This window comes from Otolemur garnettii, unplaced genomic scaffold (genome assembly GCF_000181295.1).
Source record: "Otolemur garnettii isolate 467f Iridium unplaced genomic scaffold, OtoGar3 scaffold00111, whole genome shotgun sequence".
NCBI classification, from domain to species: Eukaryota; Metazoa; Chordata; class Mammalia; order Primates; family Galagidae; genus Otolemur; species Otolemur garnettii.
In genome coordinates this window covers 1283640-1294918 of record NW_003852506.1, presented here as the reverse complement: position 1 = coordinate 1294918, position 11279 = coordinate 1283640, and positions in this window count along the sequence as shown.

Here is an 11279-nt window from a genome sequence, read left to right as displayed (position 1 = left end):
AAAAAAAAAAAAAAAAAAAAAAGAAAGAAAGAAAGAAAGAAAGATGCCAATGATAAAAAGGTAAAAGAAATCCTATGTTACAAACACATAGTCAATAAATAAAACTGTTCTTACTTGCTTGACTTTTATAAATGAAAAAGAAAAAAGAAAGAAAAGAAAGAAAGAAAGTTGCTCAAAGACAGCCAGGCATCAAGTGCAAAGAAAAAAGGGAGAGGAAAGGAAGCCGGGTATGCCCTGGGCTTATTTTGAGATTTTGTATAAAGGTGCCATCCCATATGCTCATAAATGTCATGAGTGTCATCTGTGGAATTCAGGGACAAATAGCAAATGGTGTTCTTAAGAAAGGCATCTTTCATTCACAAAGGTAGTCAAGAGCCTTCCAGAAGATGGTTATGGGGGACGATAACCATGCATTTCTTTCTTTCCTTTGGTGAAAGAAGCTTCGGTCTGTGAGTACACAGAGAAAGGACTGGGCATTTGTCCTAGGCTCACTGAGAGAAAGAGAGAGAAAGAAAGAAAGAGAGAGAGTAAGGGAGAAACACGAAAATGGGGTTGCCCTGGTTATTGGGTGAGGATAGGAGCGACGTATTTTTGTCCCAAAGTTTACAGATAAAGCTAGCACATACCCAGGGGAGGCAGTGTGGCCTGCTGGTGCTGGACTGGGCCCTAATGTCAGGCTCTCAGGTCCAACTGGAGTCCCAGGAAGGAACTGGGCGCGTATACCACAAATGGACTCCCTGAGAGCTGTGCTGTGGAAATTACCTTTGAGGGGACCTGCAGTCAAGGACTGTGGTTGCTTGTCCTCCAAGGATTAGACACTGTGGCTCTGTGGAACTGAGATGGGGTCTCTCTGCATAGACAGACCCGATTTTGAGCAATGGGTGGAGGTGGGCAGGAAATCACAGCAGTTTCTCCCTAGGGTTCTTGGGCAAATGGAGTGAGGGGAACCCTAAGAGGAGGATATGTAAATGTGTCCTTAAGGAGAAAGATAAAGTGGTTGCATTTAAATCTTGACTTTTCCAACAGTTTATAAGCTGAGTTTCTAGTTCTCCTCCACCTGTGTATGAACTGCACAGCGATTTGCCGGTCAGCACGTATTTGGTGGCTGGCTGACTGGACAAATGAATAGGACCTTTGCTCCCTAAGGAAAGATACGGGCTGTGCAAACAATCCTGAAACATCTAGTCAATTTAGATAGAAAGTCAAGCCAACTCTGTCAAGGAATCATTCATTCATATAACAAATGAGTATCATGCTTCCTGCCTGGCTGGCACTACCCTGGGTGCTGAGAGATGGCAGTGAACAGAACCAGGCTCCCTGCCACCTGGGGCTTCCTGTCTGGGGGGAGACAGAACAAGAAAGCAGGGTGAGCGGGTGGAGAGCAAGGCAGTTGCTTCCCTCAGGATCATCAGGGAAGGTGGCTACAAGGAGGTGACTTTAATAAGAACCCAGGTGAAGTCAGAATGTGAGCTCTGTGCAGGCAGAGGCTGGTTCCAACTGAGCGCAGCATGGATGGGGAGCAAAGAGGCAGGTGGTCAGAGAGGTGTCTGGTCACCTGACACCGGTGACACAGAGTGTCCGTCCTAGGAGAGGTTCTGATTCAGTTCTAAGGGTAAAGTGACATCACTGGAGGAGTTTGAGTAAGGCAGTGACATTCTCCAGCTTGCATTGATATATATATAATAATAAATGAATAAATAATTTATTTATTTATTTTTGAGACAGAGTCTCAAGCTGTCACCCTGGGTAGACTGCCGTAACATCATAGCTCACAGCAACCTCCTGCTCTTGAGCTTAAGCAGATCTCTTGCCTCAGCCTCCCAAGTAGCTGGGGCTACAGGCACCCGCCACAACACCCGACCATTTTTGTTGTTGTAGTTGTCATTGTTGTTTGGCAGGCTGGGCTGTATTCGAACCCACCAGCTCTGGTGTATGTGGCTGGCACCCTAGCCGCTGAGCTACAGGCACCGAGCCCCAGCTTGCATTTTTAAAGGATGGCTCAAGTTGCTGGGTTGAGAACAGATCCCAGAGACAAGAGTGGAAGCAAGGAGAAGTGTTAACATGCTATCGCCGTGGTCCCGGCTGTGGGGAGGTGACTTGGACCACTGCGTGATGAAGATAAATGCAACTCATTCTTCAGCTGGCGTGTGGGCAATACAGTTCTATGGAATTCATAAAACCAACTTGCTTCTGTTGACACAGAAACGCTATGAGGTCTTTTCACGTAATAATGGTAAGCAGTGATATTCAGAGGCCATCTACTGTGTCAGCCAATTCTTATTATTTGTGACAGTTGCGTTCTTTGAAGTCACCAAGAACGCTGAGAGTGAGTACTGAGCCGTTGCTCCTGGGTAATTAACAGGGTTAGTTTCCCTTGAGTCTCTGCTCACCACATTTTCCTTAACTGATCACTACATAACTTTGTTCTATTTAAAGACACTTTATGTGATACATATCATTGATTCATCACCTTGAACTCATGGTCAACTACACTGTAATCCATGCTTGGATGAAGCTAATTCAACACACAGGTGTGTTTTCCCCATAAGCCACAACACAGCCTTCTTGTTCTTAAGAACATCAGACAGCACTTCAGCTCTGTGGTTGGGGCCACTTTAAACAACAACAAAAAATCACTAACAAATGTGACAAACATGACACTTGATGGACTGGGAAAAGCACATCTGTTAGGAGCATGAGAGATGAAACAAGGAGAGACATTGCCTGATCATCCCTAGCAGGGAACTTGTCACTGGATGACCCCCGTTTTTGCTGCTCTGGACATGCACGTGTCTGTGAATGACTGCCGAAGCACCTTTCATGTAGATCTGGGTGACAAGTATCCACAAATGTAAATGGGGCTGTCTATATATACACATACATACGTGCATAAACACACGCACAGAAAAAGTTGGTGCATTAGCAAATTGGGGAGTCTGCGAATGACAAGGAGAGACCGTACTTTATGAACAGTGACACAGTATCCCAGCAGGACGGCACTGGTAGGCTCAAGCCATGGAGGAGGCGACCAAGGCTCAGGGGGTAGGGAGCCAGCCCCTGGGTCTACAGGGGAAGAAGTAGCAGCTTTTATGCCCCTGGTCCTGGCTCCAACAAACCCATCCTGTGCTTTTCTGACACGTGCCAGGCCCTGTGGAGCTCTCAGGTCACTTGGTGTTTTTCACATTCCCCTGCCCAGCACACCGTTGCCACTGGGATCTGCCCAGAACATCTTTTCACTATTTTCAGGGTGAGTGCAGGGTCTGAGAGAGCCACTAGCACCCTTTATTGTGCCTGTCCCTGGGGAGATTGTTAACAAGCTAGAGAGCAGACCTACACACTCTGCGGCCACCAAGAGGTCCTGTTTTCAAGAAGAAATACATAAACCAGAAAAGAAAAGGCCTCTTCCAAAGAGCAAAATCAGCAGCAGGGTTTGGACAGCAGGCAGGGGCGGAGGTGAGTCTGTCGGACAGAGTCCTGGCACAGAGAGGGAGGGGCCTCCCCGACAGGAATCCATAGGGGAATGGACTACAGAGTTCTTTTTCATGACCAGAAGGGACTATTGTGATTATTATTTTATTCAAGCCCTGAAAGAGATGAAATTGTCTTCACAGGAAACATTTTAGAAAAAGTCATATTAAAGAATCAGTTCTTCACAAATCATTTGTAATTTAATTCAGTTCAACTCCATGTCACTTCATTCTGTGGCATCCCTCTTCTCTACTCCAGAACAATGATCACCTCCCAGGGTGGCTAAGAGTGTTCGGTTATTTAAAATAAGATATGGTGGATGAAGAACCCTCTTTATTAGAGGTAAAATGCAAACCATTTAGTTTATGAGAGGAAGCCAGACAGAACGATCTTCGAGGTTCTTTCAAGTTTTAGGACTCTGAGAGAGCGCAATCGAGGTTTATTGAGGACCTGCTACATGGGTGGCAGATGCTCGTCTGGCAGACTATACCAGTTGGCAGGTAACAGGCAATAATTCAAATCCTACCCCTAGGGACAGGGGATCTTGAAGAATCCCAGTGGCTGCTGACTTGGTTTCCTTTCTCCTCAGTGTCTGGCCAAACTCCTGGCCTCTTGGGTCCTCCCACCTCAGCCTTCCAAGTCGCTGGGAGGATCAGCACAACCCACCATGTCCCACTCCTTCTCAGCATTTGGATCTATTCATTGCCCATCCTTCTGTTCCATTTTTATAGAAAGTAACTTTATTTATTTTTATTTTTCTACAATGAAGTCTTGTTATGTTGCCAGGCTGGTCTTGAATTCTTGGCCTCGAGCGATCCTCCTGCCTTGGCCTCCCAAAGCACTGGAATTACAGGCATGAGCCACAGCACCTGGCTGAAACCAACTTTAAATGAACAAGAACTTTGATCTTATTTTCAGCAACCACACCTGCAATGGGGTAACAAAAAATAACTAAACAGGGCAGCGCCTGTGGCTCAAAGGAGTAGGACACCGGCCCCATATGCCAGAGGTGGTGGGTTCAAACCCAGCCCCCCCCCAAAAAACAATTAATTGAAACTGTAGTACGGAAATATAAAGAGAAGAAATTACTGTGATACGCATATTTCTAATTGATATTATTATTCTTTATTTGTAAGATGGATAATTATAATATATAATAAATCATTATATATGGTATATAATTTTTTAAAACTATGTTAGATGACCTCAAATATTCACATTTTGGCCCACCCCCCCCATAATATTATGCTGATATAATGGCATAAAACTGAATATCAACATGCATAGCTATCAGTCTGCTTTTGAGATCTTTTTTCATTGTTATCTACTATGTGATAGGCATACAAGACTTTTTTGTTTTTCTCTCCTTCTCTTTTTCTCTCCTTTCCTTTCTTCCTTATTCCTTTTCTCTTTCTTTCAATCAATAAGTAATTTTCTTGTTTGAAGATTTATTTCCTTCATTTGGAATGAGGAAAGAAATCTAATTGATAGGTAAAAGTTAAGACTTTAAGCACTTTTTTTGCTTTTAATTTCAGCATTTTGTTTTCCTAAAGACAATTGTTTCAGTCCTTCTATTTTTATGTTTCTATTGCATTTGGGATTAAGAAATAAAACCGGTTAGAAAGAATGTAGAATAAAGCCATAGGCTCTGAATGGGAGTCTAAGTTGTTCATTTTTGAAGAAAATACTTAAACTTTAAGAGACAAAACTCTAGTAAAATGGTTTTGCTCTGGGAGACCATTTTTACTCACCTTTTACTACTCCTGAGCTTTGTTCCACTTCATTTGTGACTTCCAAATATGTGAGATGTTAGATCATAGAATACAGAATTCAAATGATAGAGGAACCATAGATCATCTGGTCCGCAGTTCACATTCAAGAGGTGATACCCCTCAAATGAAAGGTCACCAGAACTTGTACAATCAAACACATGTGTCTCCAAGGGAATGTGCAAACAAAGCCAACACTCTCATTACTGGTATACTGCCCTTCTCAATCTCCATCTTTCTGATTCATCTGGATTGAACTCAAGCAAGTTAAAAAGAAAAACCTAAATGTTAGTAAGATATTCTATACTAAAAGCATGAGCTGAATACATTGTTTCATTTTAAGTGTTATGAATAAATAAATATTTTCTTTTTCCTCCAGTTGAGTGTGTGACACAAGAAAAGTCCTCAGAAAAAGTTTATAGAGGGGTGGATGGATGAATGGATAGACAATGAATGGATGGCTAGGTAAAGAATGGATGGATGGAAAATAGATGGATGAATAGATAACAAATAGAGGATGGATGGATAGATGAATGAATAATTGACAAATGGATTAATAGTGGATGGATGGATAGATAAATGGAAGGATGGTTGGGTGAATAGATGGGTATATAGATAATTGATGGATGAGTGGGTATGCCATCTCAACTCTGTGAAAGGATGGAAATGGTATTTCTAGATAATAATTTCATGATTATAACATATAGAGATTATGATTTAATTTTGAGGTATAGTACACACTTTTTCATGGACTCATGTAGTCACAGGTAGAATAGTAAGAGGATTAGAAAATATCAGAATGGTCATTATGTGCTTCTCATGTCCACTTAGAGCTTACCTAGCTCCTGACACCTGAGAGATGTTTTCTGGATATATTGGAGCAAGACATGCTCTACTGCCATGCTTCCCCTTTAGTGTCTTCTGTCTGTTTTTAAGTGTTTCCTGTAAGAAATTGTAGTTTAGAAAACTGAAGTTTTGAAACTCTTATATTTCAATGGGAGTTCAGGGCCATGGAACCTAGCTTTTTGACAAATGACAGGGATTACTAGTTTAGATAAATTTCTTGTATTATAGAAGAGTGAGGTCAATTTCAATATCTGGCCAGTGAAAACCAATAGGACTAGCCATTACGTGTAGACAAATTATTAATATTACTTGGAAATTGTGCAGAAATGTATGGCTTATAAAACACTTTCATATGTTATCTGTTTCAATGCAGCAGGTTTATTACCGAGAAATATCTTGCCCCCAAATAACACAGCCAGTCAGCAGCAGAATCAGGAATTGAGCCTGGATTTGCAGATGCAAATCTTATAATCTTTCCATCATCTCAAAGACCTTCTAATTAAGACTCATAAGCAATCTTTGGGAAGTGACCTAAGGGGTGATGGGTTTTTTACCCACAAAACATAACCCTTCATCTATAGCTTCAAAGCTCCTAGTAGAGTCAATTATGATATTTTCTATGAAAGATCCTGTAATTGCAGGGCTGGTGAGAGGCTAGACTTCCTCCAGGATTGGCATTTTTGGCCAGTTGATTCTTTGTTGGGGGCACTGTCTGTGGATTGTCTGGAATTTTGCCGCATTCCTTGCCTATATCTGTTAGCTCCCCAGTAGTATCCTGCAATCATTACAACCCCAAAACATGCCCAGACATTGCCAAATATCCGATCAAGAGCAAAACCATCCCTCTTCTAAGAGCCACTTCTCAAATACATGACCACAGATCTGTTTCATCAGGTCTTCCCAGTGGCATATTACAGTCCAATTGTCAGAGTTCAGGGTTCTGGAGGGGTGGGAGGGTTTAAAAGGGTTAATTAAAACTGATGCTTCTAAAACAGGTAGTAAGCAAATATAGGAGATTGGACAATTTTAGAAAAATACTACAATGCAAAGAAAAAATTTACAGATAAAGGTAGAAAGTTTAAGATTGAATTTCTGTCTTGAATTTTGGTATTGTGTCTATCTCCAGCAAGAGCATTACTGCTGTTCCTGGGGTCAAAGTGGAGGTAATGGGAGAATGAAAGCCTTGAACTGTAGTCTCCAGGTGCCCACAAGCCAGCCTGACAGGTGGTGCCCAGAGAAACTTCTTCACAGCCTCCACCAGCAACTGTCCCCTAAGCCACTGAGGAAATCACACATACACTATTGATACTGTTTACAGCCAAGGAAATCATAGAGACTATACTCCTACCTGTAAACAGAATCAAAGCCAAGGTGCTCCACCCAACACATGCCATAGATACACCTTCAGGAAAAAGTATGGAAGCAAATTCAAAAAATTAGAAGAAGTGACTGCTATACCAGATGCATATACATCAATGTTAGGACACAAGAAACATCTAAAAGCGAGGAAATGTACTAGCAAACCAAATCCAACTTTTCTGATTTTATTTATTTGAGTCTTCTCTCTTTTTTTCTTGGTTGGTACAGCTAGTGGTTTATTGATTTTGTTTTATCTTATCTAAAAGGCAATACAGTTGTAATGTCACCCTGATCAAGTGGGATTTATCTCAGGGATATGAACAAAGATGGTTCAACATATGGAAATCAATAAACTTGATACATCACAACAGCAGAATGGACCAAAAACCCCCCTATGATCATCTTAATGGAGGCAGAAAAATTCAACATTCCTTCATAATAAAAACTCTCAACAAACTAGGCATAGAAGGAATGTATCTCAGTATAATGAAGGCCATATACGACAAATCCATAGCTGATATCGTAGTGAATGGGGAAAAACCGAAAGCCTTTCTTCTAAGAACTGGAAAAAAACAAGGGTGCCAACTTTTGCCATGTATTTTCAATATAGTGCTGGAAATCTTGGCCAGAGCAATCAGACAAGAGGAAGAAATAAAAGGCACCTAAACTGTAAAAGAGAAATTCAAATTATTCTGCTTTGTAGGTGATGTCATCTCATACTAGGAAAACATGAAGACTCTACTCCAGTGGTTCGAAACCTGTGGGTTGAAACCCCTTTGTAACAATGAAAATACATCCTGCTTATCAGATATTTACATTACAATTCATAACAGCAGCAAATTACAGTTATGAAGTAGCAATGAAAATAATTTTACAGTTGGGGGTTACCACAACATAAGGAACTGTATTAAAGGGTCATGGCATTAGGAAGGTTGAGAACCACTGTTCTGCTCAAAAAACTCTCGGAATTAATAAACAAATTCAGCAAAGCTGCTGGATGCAAAATCAGCATCCAAAAATCAGTAGTATTTCTATAGACAAATGATGGATTAAAGAGAAAGAAATCAAGAAGCCAATCTCAGCTACAAACAAAGAAACAAAAACACCCCAGAAATAAATTTAACCAAGGAGTGAAAATCTCTACAAGGAAAACTACAAAATTCGATGAAAGAAATTGAAAGGATACAAACAGATTGAAAGGTAGCTCATGTTCATGGATAGGAATAATTAATATTGTTTAAATTATCATCATGCTGCCCAAAGCAATCTGCAGAGTCAGTGGAATCTCTATCAAAATGCCAATGTTGTTCTCCACAGAAATAGGAAAAATAACACTCTAAAATTCATATGGAACCAAAAAAGAGCCTGGATAGCCAAAAAAAATCCTCAGCAAAAATAATAAAACTAGAGGTATGAGACTACCTAGCTTCAACATGTATACAAGGCTATCATAACTAAAATAACCTGTTACTGGTGCAAAAACAAATACACAGGCCAAGGGAAAAGAATAGAGAGCCCCCAAATAAATTGCATTTATAGCTAATCAATTCGTTGGGGGGAAAGGACAGTTTTTTCAATAAATGGTATTGGAAAACTGGGGAACCATATGCAGAAGAATGACATAGGACGCACATCTCTTACCATACAAAAAACTCAACTTAAGATGGAGTAAAGACTTAAACCTAAGACATAAAACTATAACACCAGTAGGAGAAATACTTCAGGACATAGGTCTAGGCAAAGATTTCCTGGCTAAGATCTCAGAAGTACAGGCAGTAAAAGAAAAATAGACAGATGGGACAGTGTTAAACAAATCTTCCTCACAGCAAAGGAATCAATCATAAGAGAGAAAAGACAACCTGTTGAAGAGGAGAAAATATTTGGAAATGACTCCTTCGACAAGGGACTAGAACATACAAAGAACTTAAAAAACAGCAAAAACCCCAAATAATTTTATTTAAAAGTGGGCAGAAGACATGAATAGACATTTCTCAAAAGGAGAATTCAAATGGCCAAGTATAAGAGAAATGCTCAACATCATTAATCATCAGGGAAACACAAATCAAAACCACAGTGAGAAATCATCTTAATCCAGTTAAGATGGCTATCACTAGAAAGACAAAACAAGACTGATGGAGAGAAAAGGGTCCTCTTACACACTTTGGTGGGAGTGTAAACTAGTAAGCCCTTGTGGAAAACTGCATGGAGATTTCTCAAAAAGCTAAAAATAGAACTACTATAAGATCTGGCAGTCTCACTACTGGGTGTTTCTCTGAAGGAAAAGAAATCAGTATCTTGAAAAAGATACCCGCATCCTCACGTTTATTGTGGCACTATTCACAATAGGAAAGCCATGGAACCAACCTAAGTGTCCACCAGTCGATGAAAAGATAAAGGAAATGTGGTGTGTATACACCATGGAATGGTATTTGGTCATAAAAAGGGAAATTATGTTGTTTACAGAAACTTGAATGGACCTGGAGACCAATATAGTAAGTGAAATATGGGCACAGAATGACAAATACCGTGTGTTTCCACTGCTATATGGGAGCTAAAAAAGCTGATTCCGTGGAGGTAGAGAGTAGAAAACCAGGGGCTGGAAAGGGTGTGTGTAAGGGTGGGGAGTAGAGATGAGGACAGGTTGGTTAATGGGTACACATAGGTAGACAGAAAGAATAATATGTTCAGTAATGTCACGTTCAACAGCAGAGACGGGCGGCTAGAGTTAACAACAGTGTATTGTGTATTTCCGAATAGCTAGAAAAGAGAGGACTTGAAATGTTTCTAACCATAGAAATTAAAAATACTTGAGGTGATGGACACCCTAAATACTTTGACTTGATAATTAGACATTCTATGTATGTAATAAAATATCATATGTACCCCATAAATGTGTAAAAATACAGCATAGCAATAACTCCCCCGCCCCCTAAATACAATTGTCCTATTACAACCTGCACTGTTGCAGGTAAAAAAGCTGAATCAAGATCTTACAGTTACTATAAGATAGGGGAGGGATTTAGATCAGGCAATCTGACCCAAGAACCCACCCATTTCACCACAGTTGTAATTTGTGTTAGTTTCGTGCAGTGTTCTTATTGTCTCACAAGAACAATAAGATGTCTCACAAGATGTTACATACAGAATTTTTTTTCAGGATCCACTGATCAGTGGACTTTGCAAACCCTACCACCTCGTTTAGGCTCATTCTGCAGTGATACCTGCTTTTAACTGAAGTATAATTAATCAAGCAACTGGGCAAAGCCAGGCAGATTTAGAAGTGGGTTTGGAGCCTCTGGTAGTTACAGGCTGCAGCTGTTTGAAAAGAACGTGGGACAAGGAGGACCTTTGTTCCGCCATAAGCATATCCTATGGCCTGAATGTCATGGATACACTATACTCCCGAGGGCTCTTCTGAAAGTAGCAGATATTTGCTAGAGAAAGAGAATATTTCTATGGAAAGGCATCCATTCACTCTGGAAAAACAACATAAAAAATAAACTCTTAAATTGCTTATAAGCCCTTCAGGTTTTCTTTGTAAGCTGCTACCCTTCTTTATGATTCCTCATGATATATAGTTGGAAAACTCTATAATTATTTAAAGCTACTTAATTATCGACACTTTTGTTTCTTGCCATCCATTCCTGAATTTGTCACCTCTCTTTAACCCTCAGTGGTATTTAAATAGCTAATCTAGTGCTGGTGGCCAAGTTAACAACTTGCCAATCTTTAAGTAACTTCATAGTGACCTTCACGACTGTATTTATTTGGCATTTCCTTTTGTGTTCCTTTACATGAAGTGGCTTAGCCCTTGCTAATAATTAAAAGGATTTGCTA